The sequence below is a fragment of the Anser brachyrhynchus genome (assembly GCF_964034855.1).
Source record: "Anser brachyrhynchus genome assembly, chromosome: 9".
NCBI lineage: Eukaryota > Metazoa > Chordata > Aves > Anseriformes > Anatidae > Anser > Anser brachyrhynchus.
In genome coordinates, this window is record NC_137703.1 from 7,312,449 (window position 1) to 7,327,340 (window position 14,892).

The window sequence follows — 14,892 nt, forward strand, 5'->3', positions numbered from 1 at the left end:
GAGAATTTTGGGAATTTTATTCTGACTCGAGATGAAGCCAGACGTGAGGGCCGCAGGCTCTGCAGTGCAAGGTACGTGCGCTGCGGGGGCTCCCTCGGGGACCTGCGCCCCTGCTCCAGCGCGGAAGAGAAAAGATGCTTCCAGCCTTGTATTCACAAGTCTGACTCAAACTGCCTTGTGATTGCTGGAAGGAATATGAAGACTAGTTCGTGAACTTAAAATAATGTTGTTCACTTCTCTCCAGCTATTTATAAACTGCCTGGAGGATTCATGTTGCAGCCTGCTCCAGCAGGATCTTGCTCTCCTAAGTGTCCCAGGAAGGGAAGGAAAATTCTCCCCCAAGCCTGCATGCTGCTGCCTTTCTGCCATCTCGGATGGCAAAACTGGGGTGCAACAAGACTGTACACCCATACCCACACGTTTGGGTGCCTTGCCACATTCTGTGGTTGCAAGATAGCCCAGGGACTCACTGCTGAGCTGTCATCTACGTGCAGGGAAGAGGAAGGAGGGGACACCCCTGGTTCTCCTGCCCTCATGCAACGCAAAGGCAGGGAGCGAGAAAGAGCCTTCCTAGAGTCTTACAGAAACGCAGCCTCAGTTCTCCAGCTGTCCCTGGTTAATCATCATCTTCGTCAGGAGGGAAATGAGGATCTGAGCCATGACTCAGAGCCACATCCCCACGCGTGGCCTCCTCTGAGGGAGGCAGATGATGCGCCGTCCTTTCCTCAGGGCTGCCAAGTCCAGAGGCACAGACATAGCAGGGTTTTAGGGATGCTGGCCTTAAGACAGACCTTCAAAAATAGTTTCCTCAGATGTTACCTTGAGCGGTTTCTGTGTGTATTCCTGCCAATGAGCTGTTGTTAGAATATTTGTGGAAAATAAACTCTGGAGAGCCATGAGCAGAGCCAAGCAGATTAATTTAAGACAAGAAAATATTTGTGGGAAAGTTTGTGTTTGTTTGCACTATCCACCCAACTCTATCACACAGCATTTTCCATGAGTACATGACTTTGCTGAGGCACCTTTTGATCAGCAAGATAAATCAATTACCGTGTATTCATTTCTGTTTTTCAGCTATGAGGCACTAGCAGAAACGTTGGTATTTCCTCCAAGAAGAATTGGTTTTGGCTCCGAACTTCACTTGAAGAGTTAACATTTCTCAAGCCATGACCTCAAAACCACAAATAGAAAGAAAAATAACGTAAGATAGATGAGCACAAAGTTCTGGAAGCTCTAAAGGGTAAAAAACAAATTTCAGTACGTTTTGTAACCATCCTCTTAGCTAAGGGAAAAGGACATTTTCATGAAACTGCGCCCTCGAGCCCACAGAGATGTGCTGGGTGAATCACAGGCACATGGCTCCCTGTGGGATGATGGCTGGGGCTCCGGTCCTCCGGCTCAAAGGAGGACTGCACCTACCTGAGCCATCTGAGCAAGAGAGCTGGTGTTGGACGCCAACAAAGCCTCCTGGACCTGTCCCTGGACCCTACCAGTTCTCCTTCCCATGTGCAATTCAACAGGCCTTGAAGCTCATTGATATATTTTTTTTTTTCCAGTGAAAATCACCTGATGAAAAGAGAAAATTTCCACCATGATCCCAGTGACCCAGCATCAACGGGGACACAAAGGCTGTGCAGAAGTCAGTCTCTGATGGAGCAAAGCATGCTGCCTTCCTTGCCTTTTCTCTTCCACACTTGCAACTCCCGGCTGTCATTTCCTCCTCACGTCAAGCCCGTCCGTCTGTCTGTCACTTTCCAGGCTCCTTCCTCTCCTGTCCTGACCATCGTCTCCCCACTCACCGGGCTGTGCTTCAGGCTGCCTCCATTTGGTGTCTCCCACAAAGTCCTGCGGTGAGAGGCCATCGTTTGGCCGTGCCCAAACAAAAGGGTGGCAGAAACCAAAATGAGATCAGTGATTACTCATGAGGAAAACGCCACAGCAACACTTCTGCTGCTGTTTTTCCAAGTCAGAAAAGAAAATGGGAAAAATAAAGCAGCCACGAAAACCAGGCCTGACCCACCAGCTCCAGTAAAGTTACCCCAGCATGGGAATCCCTAAGCTGGCCTGAAGGGCTTTGAGTTATTGATTTAATTATCCCAGGAGAAGAGCTCAGCGTTACAGAGCGAGATGCTGCCTCTGGGTGCGGCTCTGTGGTGGAAGAAAGGAGAATTATTCCAGATTTCTGCTGCAGGAAATCCAGAACCCCAGAGCGGCCTAGGCTGGCAGTGGCCTCTGGATGTCATTGGGTCCAACCCGGCTGAGGCAGGGCCCTTTGGAGGCCCTGCCAGCCATCTCTCATGACACATGCTGTCTAGAGGTGTCTATACCTCTCAAATGAAGGTGGCGAGCGTTAAATAAAGCAGATGGAAGGTGAGGGATGCCCTCTCTGCAGGGCCAAACGAGATGAGGGAGGAAAGAAGGGCACCACTTGTGCTTTGTGCCTGGCGTCCCTGCGACCCAGCAGTCACAGTGCTGCTTGCTGCACGCCTCGGGTGTTTGCTGACTCATCCGTAGAGCGGTCACTGTATTTGGTGGGGATATTTTGAGGTAAAAACCCGTTTTCGTAGCTGAAATGATTTCACCATGGATCAGCATCATATGACTGGAAATGGGACATGAAGCACCACATCAGACTGGAAGGAGCTGAGCATCTCAGGGAGCTGCGTTAAATCCAGTTTCAAGATAACACCTCAGTTAATGAGGAGCAACACTGTGAATGATCTCTGCAGATGTCCCCGAATTACAAGGAGCTCTGAGCAACACAACAAATTTGCAAGTATAGCTTTAAAAATTTTCTTAAGAAGAATATATATATATAAAAAAAAAAAAAAAAAGCTGGCCCGGCGGCGTGAAATCCTGTCTCCTTGCCCGAAAGCATATGGTGTGTTACATGAGCAATGCAGCGCGCTCCGCTCGGGGCTGCTGGGGCTTGCGGTATCCGGTTACAATCAGGTGAAAGCGAGGGGAGACACAAAAATAGCTCAGCAGCCCACAGTCCCACCCACGGGAAAGCACAAGGCACCCAGCGGAGGTTGCACGCCGAAGCTTGCTGCATCAGCAGCTCCTGGAGCGGCGCTGGCTGCAGCTGCAGCCTGCGAGCTCCCCGGGACGGGGACCAAGGGATGGCAGCCAGCGGCAGGCTGGTGCACAAACCTTCCTGCAGCAGGGGTTTTGCTGCTGGTTTACCTGAATCCAGGCACGTTTGCTCTGGCGGTGCAGGAGCTGGCTGCCAGTGCCACCATGGAGTCATCTCAAGTGAGAGCAGAGCGTGGGGGGGTTTCACCTTGTGCCTTGTTGCTGGTGCTTTGGGTGTCATCACCATCAGGTTGGACCCTCACAGGACATTTCTGAGAATAGAAATACAGTGCTGAGACTGACAGAGCATTGAGGCTTCTCCATCCGGCAGATAAAACCTCATCAAAGGCTCAGATCAGTTAAACACATGGCGAGCTGCCCCTCCCAAAGCCCAGACTTCAAAGGTGACACCTCACTGACCTCAGCCCGTTGTCCAGAGATGGGTTAACGGGCAGGCCCCACGGTTCGGGCAGGGATGGTGTCACACCCATCTGACACCCGGGGGCAAATTCAGTACCCCGGGAGGATGCGCCCAGACCCATCTGTCTTAGGGATGGAGCCCTGTGCCCAGACACAGGAGGTGCTGTGATCGGTGCCCTCTCTCCTGGGGTCCTTCCCACCCCGCGGAGCTGCAGTCCCACCGCCGGCCTCCTCCCCTCTTGCCCAGAGGATGGTTTGGGTTACCCCTTGTGTAAGCAACCGTGGATATTTTTGACTGTCCTTTTCAATTCCAGCCGAAGTCGGTGCCACAGGCAGCTCTCTTAGTAGATTGCTTTTGTGATTTATGCAGGTCCAGAAGAGTCCAAGGATCATTTATCTTCAAACCAGGAGAGAGATGAAAGAGTCATGGTAGTAAAATTTCCTGCGGAGCTAGATCTGAGCATCAAAGAGGGGAAAATGTCATTGTTTTACCGAGACGAAACAACGTGAGAAAGGTTTTAATGCTGGAGGATTTTTTTTTTTTTAACTGAATAATCTGTCTTAAGGAAAAAAAAAAAAAAAAGATTTTGGAAATGAGAGGAGAGCAAATAAGCATGGGTGGGTATCACTGGGATGCAACCAGGGGAACGCAACCAGCCGGGTGCTCCTGGGGAGGGAGGCACAACCAGGCAGGGACCTGCTGTGACTGCCTGGTGTCCCCAAGGGTGCCCCACGTCTGCTGGTGGCCCAGCATGGCCAAGTGAGGGTCCCCCGACAGCCCAGCACCCCGGGGCTCACCAGCCAAGCTGAAACCTGGGGAAACTCAATCACGTCAGCCGGGCGGCTGGGAAGGAGCCGAAGGAAGGAGAGGGCTGGGAAAGGGTCCGTTTACATTTGCAGCAGATGCTATCTGGAGGAGGAAAATACTTTTATTTCCCCTGTGGACTGCCAGTTGATTTTGTTGCGGCAGGCACTAATGGAAAATAATAAAACCCGTTTTAGTCAGGCTGTATCCCGAACACTTACAGGTCAAGCCAGTACTCAAAACAGATGGTTATGGAACATAGCACATTAGTTTGTCACCAGCGTCTACGGTGGCCAGGGGATTTTTACCATTTGAAATTGAATTTCATAGGTCAAGGCCTTACGTGGGTCTTGAAAAACAGCGCATCTCTGTAAAGTTAGTGTGACCGGGGAGGCAATTACTGGGTGTAAAGACACGCAACCTCTGTGTTTGTTAGCACTGCAGAAAAGCAACAGGGACCCATGGTGGGATCCACAACACAGCCATAAACCCCAGAATATGGTCATTAATTGTTATGGACTGAAATATTTCAGTATGCTCTTCCTGCTGCTAAATCAAATCCCTGGACAAAACTCACAGTTGGCATCTTTCACTGAAAATGGTGCCCTCTCGGTTTATAATTCAAAATGCACCAATGGCTGTAAAGGAAGCTTGGTCGTAGGAGCCCAAGTTTCTTAGAAGTGAATCAGAAGTGGAACCATTTGTTTAGGAGAGGTTAACTTATGTCAACATCCAGGTAACCTCAAGCATCTTCCATGTGGTTTTATACTTACGGAATAAATAAAGCAGGGGCAGGAGGTGGTGCAGGAGGCATCACGCACACACTGGTGCCTCTCCTTCCTTCTCCATCCCTTGCAATCAGCCCTCTAACCACTGTGCTCCCACCCCCCTGACTCAGGAGGGTTGTATAAGGGTGCCCAGCATCCGAATTAGCCCAAATTAGAGACAGGGACCACCAAAATAGCTTTAAGCACAGCAAAGGTTGAGGGTGGTTCACATGCTGCATGTCCACATGGTCCTTCTCATCCCTGGTGGCCCCCCAAGACCAGGGACCCCTGCAGCCCCACACGACGCCCCAAGGCCAGGCATACTCCAGCACTGCTGCCTTTACCACGGCACCAAGCACATGTGCCACAAGGCTCTGGTGTAGGGCTCCTGTGGGGTGGGTGGGACGTGGGGACCCCCCCCCCCCAGGGTGCAGAGGGACCCTCTTGGCTTCAGCACTTACATGGCGCTGCCTTTCCTGCCTCTGCCAAGCAGGTTCCTGCTGACTCACGGATAGTATTGATCACAAATGTAATTAATAATAGCAAAACTCGCAGCCTAGGCTACAAACCTGCCTTCTCCACACCGTGCTCTGCCTGCTTTGGCCATTCAGCTCAAACACATCGCTGTCCCCATCTGCTAGGGGACGCATTTACCACAAGACCCTGGCAGCAAGGTGCAGAAGATCCCCACAGGCGTTGTACACCAGAACTGGCACTTATCGTTCCTCAGTCCTTGCCTGAGCTGTGCTGGGTTTCCCTGTCCTCCCCAGCTGGAGTTTCTCCTGTGCCTCCCTCAGCAGCATCTTCCAGAAGGAAGGGGTTGGTCCTGCTGCCCTGCCTTTTTTGTACAGTGGAGCCCTGGCTAATTATTTGCTAATTTTTTGCTAATTATCACCAAGCACAGGCCAGACTGATCAGCACCTCCTGCACCCCATGGCCCTGGGGATGGCCAGCATTAGGGAGATGAGCCCCATGCTTGGTAAATGTGCCGATCTGCTACACCTGAGCCCTTACCGTGCTTTTCTTCCCTGCCTTTATCCTTTTTTCACCCAAAGCCAAGTGCGGGTCTCGGGAGGGGTGTGCTGTGCTGCTAGCAGCTGATGCGAGGTGGGAAGTATGCATGGCCACTTTGTGTCCCAGTAATCTTGGAAGAAGTCTGGCATCGCTATCATTTCTGCAGGTTTTTCCTGCAATTTTTTCCCACAATTCAGCTTGTGTAAAACCCCCTCTCAGGGAGGAATTAATAGCACGCTGTGTTTGTGCTAAATATTGATCCACGTTTTTGTCTTTATACGGAAAGCTGCACAGGCTGCTGGACAAAAATCTGCGAACAACAAACACTAAATCCGCTGATGGTTAGATAATGAGAAAGATCCCCAGTTCCTCACACTGATCCCAAAATTGCCTCATTTGTGCTCTGTGCAGCACTCGGGCAGGCAGTGCCTCTGCGCAGGGGTCGGCGGCTGCAGCCCCTCCGTGCAGCTGGGAGCAGACCTGGGGGAGAAAGGGGGCCAGGGGATGGAGCTGGAAACAGCACTTGGATCTCCAGATCTTCCGTAGTGCAATGCTACCTGAAATCCCAATGCTTTTCTTTTCCCTGGTGCTCTTATTTTCCAGTCTCGCTGGGTGCCGAGCTCCTGCTCCCCTTCCCAGTACAGGTATTTTGCACCGCTCCCGTTCCCCCCATCATCAACTTCTTCTTTTTAAGACTCTGCTATTGCTGACTCCCCACAGGTCTGTACCACATAACGAGAGGACTTTTCTAATGTCTCAGAGATTTCTAAATTAAACGTAAAATGTTTATTGCAGAGATGCCCGGCCATACATTACGCATCACCATTCCAACACAATAACGTAATACTGGTAGAAATTATCCACGTAGAGCTGCAATCAGCTTCAGCTACTGCTCTTCCCATGCTTCACAACCTGAGCGTTGGGCTGTGGAAAAGGGTTTTGGCTTGATTTCTCCTGGCCGGGAGCCGTCTGTGCTCCTGGCGCAGATTGCAGGGTAAATCTGGTGTTCGCTGAGACGGCTGTGAGTGACGCCGACAGCTTTTAAATCACCTCAGCTGCCCACGTACAGCCACAGGCCACATCTGACCCTGGAGGTCGGGTCTCTTCTCAGCCGGTGTAAATCAGCTGGGATGGAGGTGTGGTGGCAGGCCTGAGCGCCAGGCTGGTTTTTATGTAAGCGTCTGTGTGGTAATTCCAGCTCAGAGGGACACCTGCGGGCTGCGGCCCTCTGCTGCTGGAGCTGTCAGGCCTCGCCACGGTAGAAATACCTTTCATGGTGAAAGCTCCGAGTACAAAGTGCCTTGTGGGTGCCGCACGGATGCTCCCTTTGCAATCCACTTTCCCTGATGGGAGGATGCCAGCAAGGCCCAGGACCAGGCCTAGCGCTCCTCAGCACCGATTCCAATTATTAATACGCTCCTAAGCCTTTTCCAATGACTTTGACACTGCGGACCGGCTGTGGGCTGGTCCAAGCTGGGCCCAGCTCCCCAAAATTGCCACCACTTTGCTGTGGGGATAGTCTGGTCTTGCCAGGAGGGGCTCCCCACTGTGACGGCCAGGAGACCTCTCCGCTGGCCCTGCTGCCTTCGGAGGGGATCATTTTTCTCCTTACAGGTGTGCACCCAGAGCAGGATCAGGCCCGTGGGGTGTGGGGGGGTGCTCACCCACCCATGTGCTGAGCTGAGCCTTGGCCCAGCGCCGCTGTTGGACATGGTGTGAGCATGGGTGTGTGTACATCCTCCAACGCCGTCATACCCAGACCATAAGGTCATTTCTAGTCGGGTTTTATCTGGACAAATTACTCTGTGAGTAGAACAATCTCAGCAAAACATAGCACGTCATAAAAACAACCTCTTCTCGAAATTAATTCTGCTTTGCTTTTCATCGCTTTTTGCACGGTCCAGGACACACCAGACTGGCGGCAGCACTCCATGGCCTGGGCCGAGGGAGGAGGAAGCAAAACACCAGCTCCTTCCTATGCCCCTGCCAGCCTCACCTCGCCACGTGTGAGCCGGATCCGTGCCCTCCTGCCTCCACTCCAGCACCTTTCCCATGGGTGCTCGGCTACCGCCGTCTTCCTCGCGCACCAAGGCGGTTCAGCATCACTTCCCCCGGGGCAGAATGTGCATACTGCTCCTTCCTGGCAACACTCGGAGAGGCACGCAGTACCAAAGAGCCTTCACGAGCCAAAGGACAACTCCTGTGGGTTTGGGATGGGTGCATTTTTTGTTTTTTATTATTTTTAAATTTATTTAGCCTTCCTTCTGAGGAACTCGCTTTGCAGCACTTCAGATAAACATCCACTTAAAGCAGAGCCTCCAGCTGCAAATTATTCTTTGTGGCTTTCGTCACCGTCCTGATCAGACCCCCGAGGGCAGGGCATCAGCTGGTGCCACAGGACGTGTGCCACTGAGGGGCCTTGTGGCAACCAAGGCTCCTTGCAAACGTGTCTCTTCACGTAACTTAGTAGCTAGATGGCACTGAAGGTATTTTGTGGCATCTGCTTTCTCAGGTATGGCAAGGGGATGACTAATTTGCCTGTGAGTGGTAAATAATTGCAGAAATCAGTATTATTCCTTTTTATTGCCATTGGACCAAGTTCTGAGCGCCACTATCGCTGTCTCACGTAGGATTTGGGGCTGCAGTGATGTCTAAATGTGACGAGCAGCTCGAAGCCCTCGCTGCCCAACCCATCACGTCCCGGCCTCGTGGCAGCCCCGGGGAGCTGGCGGCAGCACGTGGGACACCCGCCGCAGGTGGCACGGTGTCACTGCAGCTTCCATGCAGACAACAGACAGGGCAAACTTGAGACCCATGCAAGAGAGATTGAAAAGGGATGGGGGAAAAAAAGTCGCCACTCTGGGATTGTTTATAATTTGTGGCTGCCTTGGCACAGGCATCAATTCCTCACCACGAAGGGGAGTTACCAAATGTGGGAGCAGCTCTGAATTTCAGAGTCTCACGATTTTGTCTCCTTGGCCACTGGTACGAAACTGTGGTGCTCCAGGATCCTCATTTATTTTCTGATTCAGGCAGAAAACTCTCAGTCCGGCTCACAAAATCATTACAGCTCAAACAATGTGTCAGTGACTCAGTGACTCTCACCCACGTTAGCACTTCCCGCGCCGCTCTGCCTCCTCCACGCTCCAGGATCGCCTCCTGGCTCCACTCCTAGGCAATGGAAATAGGAAGCTGGATTGCTTGGGAATCTTATTCCTAGCTTGTTTCAATTACGCTTCTTTTTCAGTGGGAGTCAAGCGGGTGTTTTGGTGTCTCTGGTTCGAGGCACATGAAACACACTGGGGTCACTTTCCTGCCACTTTGGAAACTCTTTCAGAGCTACCTTGGTGGCTCCAGCTGCCTGACAGGAGATGCTTCTGACCTACTTGACTGCCCTGAGGAGTAGCAGGAAGGAGGAAGAGGGTTACATCACTGCACAGAGGGAGAAGTGCATCCGATTGACCTAATTTTGGTCTTTCTTGAGCTCTTTTATCTCCGTAGACTTCAGCAAAGGAATGCTGTCTTCCACCAGCAGAAGCTGACCCGATTTCTGTGGTGGCATCACCACCACTCGCTGCCCTGTCTCCCCGGGGCACAGGTTTCTGCAGGACCACGGGGCAGCGACAGCACCCCAGGGAAGGTTCAGGGATGGCCGTAGTGTCACCACACTGAAAACACAGGAGGTGAACGATGCTCAGCAGCTGCTAATTATTTGGGGCCATTTTCTAATTTTTTCAGAACACAGCATCCCAAGATAATGCAGAATGGGGTTTCCCATGCTTGGTGCTGATGCTGGCAGTGGGGAGCATCCCTGTAGCCCCCGGGATGGGGCATGGAGCCAGTCCCAGCTGTGGGGCAGCTCCAGGTCCCTCCTCTGCTTTGTGAAAACTTCCCGGGTCAATTGATTTAGGTTGTGTTCAGCGAGTGGATTTGAATGAAAACATCCATGAGAAATATTGGAAAGAAAGAAACATTTTTCATTTCTGAGTGTTAAAAATGAATTTCCTTTTTTTTTTTTCCCCCAGTTTGAAACAATCAAAGGCAATTACAATAAAGCCGAGAGGAAAACAAAATCCTTGAAAGAAGATATTTCAAGTGACTACAAAAAATAAATGAGGAGCACTAAGAGCCATTAGTTTCTCACTGCTTTGCGTTGGCTCCACAAAATGTGGGGCAGAGTTGGGTGCCCGTCCAGCAAGCACCCAGTCTAGCCATACAGTATTCTTCTGAGTGTCTGTGCAGGTACCACGGGTGCCTGGGGACAGCCGTCTGTCTGTCTGCAGGACAATAAGCCCTGGTTTTACATGGTGGAGCATGGCAGAAGCCCGTTCCCTGCAGCACCAGTCCCAGCCTGCAGCCAGCCCGATATGGCGGAGATGGGAAGTGCAAAACTACTGCCTGCTCTACCTGCTGCTGTCAAAATTCAGGTAAATGGTAAAATTCAGGGAAAATCCAGGGAAAACATGACAGCAGTGAGACCTCACGCCAGTCACCCAAGTGATAAAATGAAGACTGAACAACTACCATGAACTGGTGTCTGTGCAGACCCCACCATTTGGAGCACAGATAAATGGAGGGAGTTTGTACACCGCCCCCAAATGAAACAAACTGCCGCTCTGGAGGTATCTGGGATGGAGTCACACAGGTTTATTACTGCTGGAAACACCCTCATCAGCCCCGGTACCTGCTAATGCCTTAAAATACCTGCTTGGGTTTCCTGGAGCTGCTATGCATCCATGTGGGATCGGATGACTTTTATGGCTAGAATCACACACCTCCATTACTCATTTCTGCTCTTTCTACCCAAAATGTCTGACAAGTTTGGCAGCTTAAGGCAACCTGCAAAAATCGGGGCCCGATCTGGCAGCTCTCCTGACAGCCAACTCATTACTGCCTGGCCGCTAACGAGGGCAGGGAGGTGCCAGCCAGGCAGGGCTGGGCACAGAAGGAGCGTGGCCATGATGAACCCCTCAGTTTAAAGCAATGTTCTGGGTGCTGCCTGCTGCTTGGGCTCTGATAGCCTCTGCAGCCATGAGAGAGACACTGGGAGGAAAATCCAAAAGAACCCTTTCCCCCTTTCTGATAATCAGATGTCTGGTCCGTCCCATTTATTTTTAATACTGATGTGACACGGCTTAATGTTCTGTCAATTAAATTAAACTGTCGGGGAGCGGGAGCTGAATCCCCAGGTGAAAAGTGGTGGCCGATCACTGCAGCTTTCCTGGCAGCCGCCCCGCGGTGATGGACAGGGGTTTGGGCAGGATGGGGGAGCCGTACCCCAAGGAAGAGCAGGATACGGCCCTTTTCCATCCAAGCAGTGCCATCCTCATGCATGGGGAAAGCTCAGCCACCACCACGGTGTAGGTGCTGCAGCCATCTCCTGGCTCTCATACTGTGGCGTGGAGGAGTTAAAGTAGGAAATTGTTGAAGTTGAAAAAGTATTGCATTGTTTGAATCTATCCAAAGTGATTCCCTTCTCCCCACATGTGATTTCTCACGAAAATTTTCAGGAATTCCTCAGGAAATTAAGGAACGGAAAATTTCATTACTAGGGAAAAAAAAAGATAAGATTTGGTTTCTACACAGGCTGCACTTTAATATCACTCAGACGAAGCAGCACCTGGCTCCCCCATGTTCAGAGGAGGGGCATTTTGGGAACATCGATGGAGGCCGTGGATGGGGAGGCCGAGTACCTGGTTCCAACGGGGTCTCTCCCAGCCCCTCCGTGCACCGGCAGCGCCGCGGGGTGCTGGGGTACATGGATGTGTTGGGCATGAGCAGCGAGGGCCGTATCTGTGTCTCCACTGATTAAGAAAAAGCTAGTCTGCAGGGAGGCCAGATAAGCCTATTTCATAAGCACTAAATCAACACGCATGAAGCTCTGGCAGGATTGCCTCCATGGGAAGACATAAAACCATTGCGCAAGTAATTTTACTAATAGAATTAAAAAAAAACAAAAAACAAAAACAACAAACACTTTGCACAAAAAAAAATGACAGATGATCTACAAATAAATAACCTCTCAACATAAACACAGCAAGAAAAATTCATTAAGTGTCTTTTAAAAGTATTGGATTTGACTTAGCAGATCTTTTTCAGATGTTCCTCTCAAGCAAACGTAAACATCAAATAATAATTGTGTAAAGGCAAGTACCATAATAACTCTGAAAATGCATTATGCATCTCTCCCTTTGATAAAGGTCTCTGTGCTTTTATGAAATGTTCATTATCAGCACTTCCCCTATATCTGAAGAAGAGAAAGCAGCGCTTTAGTGGTAGAGAACAGAGCCGACGGGGCATTACTTTTGATAGGCTGATGTTATAAAGCTATCCTTCATGTTCCCGGGAAAATTATTTCTGTTATTTATATGAAATTAAAACCAACTTGGAAAAGATTTCCTGTTTTTAAAACAGGCTCAGCTAATGTTCTGTTTTCTAGTAATTTATATTAATAATGATTGCTCTAATATTTTAATGTATTTCAACAGTTTCAGCAGCTTTATGAGGTAAGGTAGCTATTATTTGCTTCAGTGACTGGTTTTATGGAATAACTGCAGCTTTCAGCGGAGGTAGATCAAATGCTGAAATGAAAGAAAATAAAACACCGCACAGGTTCTCACCACTCATGTAAGAGGCAAAAAAAAAAAAACACCAACGAGGACAAAAAGGACAGGCTATGTATTTAAAACATCAGCACTACAAGCCGCTCCATTTGGACTGACCGGACTGGTGCTTTTTGATGTCATTTTTAATGGGTTTGGACAAAGCACTGAGGAGGCCAGTTTGGGGAGTGATCCAATATTGGTGTCCAGGAGACAGGCCCCATCCTCTGTCCTATTTCCCTACCCCGTGATTTTAAGGACATTTTGAGGTTTTTAGCCCTCACACCACTGAACACAAATACACCTCCCAGCCGGGGCTGGTCGCAGCCTCCGCTCTGACCCGCTCGGGCGCTGGAGCTCCAGGAATGCTCAGGGATCCCATCCAAAGTCCCATGAAGTCAAGGGGCTCCTCTTAGCTTCAAAGCCAGGAAATACATTCTTAAAAGCTGAAACCAGTTTTCTAAACACTTAGGCCTAAATCTGGAAACCTCAAAAAAGTTATTTTTTTTCTCTTTCTTTACTTTTTTTTTTCTTTTTCTTTTTCTTACGTTAATTGGAAACACATGTGCCCAGCTCCCTCTGTGTTTTGGGAGCATCTGCCCTAAGATGAGCAAGCGGAGCCGGCAGTTCTGTGAGCGCTCGCCGGGCTGGAAACTCCCCAAATCCACACAAACATGCAGAAGCGAAGCCCATGAGCCGGCAGGGCGCGGAGCGAGGGTTTCAGGCAAGGCGGGCCCCCACTTTATGACTTTAAAGATGACAATTGCAAGGGCTTTCAGATACCAAAGGATTTGGCAATGGGATTATCGTGGCAATTAATGACACAGAGAAACTATCAGAGGAATGTGAGCTCTTCTTTCCCTGCTTGAAGGTTTTCTGTGGGCAAAACATGATAGCTTTATTTATTTTCCGTAAGAGAAGAATGCCATTTTTTTTATTGCAATAAAAGAGGTCTGCAATGATTTTTCAGATTATTTCAGATATGTGAGATGAACCTTGATGGGTCCAATACAATCACATAACATTTTTCCTTCCTGAACTGTGCAGTAGACAAGCACTGGAATGCCACAAATAAACATTTTTGAACTTCCAAATATTATGAAGATTTTATACTTAAAATATCATATTGGAAAATGAACTGGGCAATTTTCCTTCCCAAAAGATGATCCTCATTAAGCCAACCTCAGAGCTCATTGAAATTATTCAAACTATCAATTCTGAAGAAAAATTCAATGCTTCATTTGCACCTACCAGAAATATCCATCTCAGTGCACCAAAATGAAGAAGTAAAAATGGAAATCAAACACACAAAGAGTTCAGACTTGCCTGAGATGAATTCATTGAAAAAACAAGCTATGTACTTACTCAACACAGTTGCAATCATTTCCTGTGTTCTCCTTGCAAAATTAAGAAATACTCAGAGCTAACCCTTTTGAGGGATTGCTACAAACACCACAAAGGAAATTTAGCAGTAACTTGGAAGTTTTTTGTTTTATGATGTTATTCCTTAGACACTTAAAGAAAAAGAATTGTTTTTCTTTTGCAGAAGCACTCAGACAATGAGGGGATGCAAACAATTTTATATTCAGATGACTGTCTTTTTTTCCCTTCACACAGCTGTAAGATTTGTGCCTTTGGCACCTATTATTCTTGATAACCATATATTTCTGGCACTGTTTTTCAGCAGCGAGCTTACAGTCTTTGAAATTAGTCATTGCAGAAAAATCTATGTAGTGACGGAGATGAGAAAATAAAATCATGATTAGAGAGGATGAAAAGCCTAACCGCCTGAATCCAGGTCAAGAGCAGCACTGATTATTTTGAAAAAAAAAAAAAAAAGTCCTGTATTTCTAAATCGTTGGCAGTGCCAACAACACATTTTGTATCAGGGTTTTCAGGATTTTCATCAGAAATTAGGATTTTCTCCCCCAGCAGCCACCACTGCCCGAGCACCATCTTGCTTCCCCCTGGCGTTTCCCTCTCCCAGCCCTTGCAGCCCCCTGCCGCAGCCGAGCCCCCTGCCCAAGCGCTGCGTCATTTGTCTGGCACTTCCCTAAATCTGCCCGGTTTGTCAGCACTTCTGAGTGCTGGTTGATATTTCCAAAGCTGTCGAGGTTGGTATTTTCAAAGCTGTTGAGGCTGATATTTTCAGAGCTGTTGAAGCTGATATTTTCAGAGATATTGACGGAAATCTGAGGCATCACTTCCC

General features: G+C 49.2%; 1 long non-coding RNA gene across 1 annotated transcript in view; it reads right to left on the reverse strand.

Moving 5' to 3' along the window:
- The window catches only part of LOC308200009, a 200,927-nt gene that overhangs the window by 12,211 nt on the left and 173,824 nt on the right, over positions 1-14,892 (reverse strand). The window contains exons 3-6 of the long non-coding RNA XR_013955150.1: positions 3,760-3,951; positions 3,187-3,347; positions 1,420-1,845; positions 1,051-1,171 (exon numbers count right to left, since the gene is read on the reverse strand). This is a non-coding gene — a long non-coding RNA (uncharacterized lncRNA). The remainder of the gene's footprint in view (positions 1-1,050; positions 1,172-1,419; positions 1,846-3,186; positions 3,348-3,759; positions 3,952-14,892) is intronic.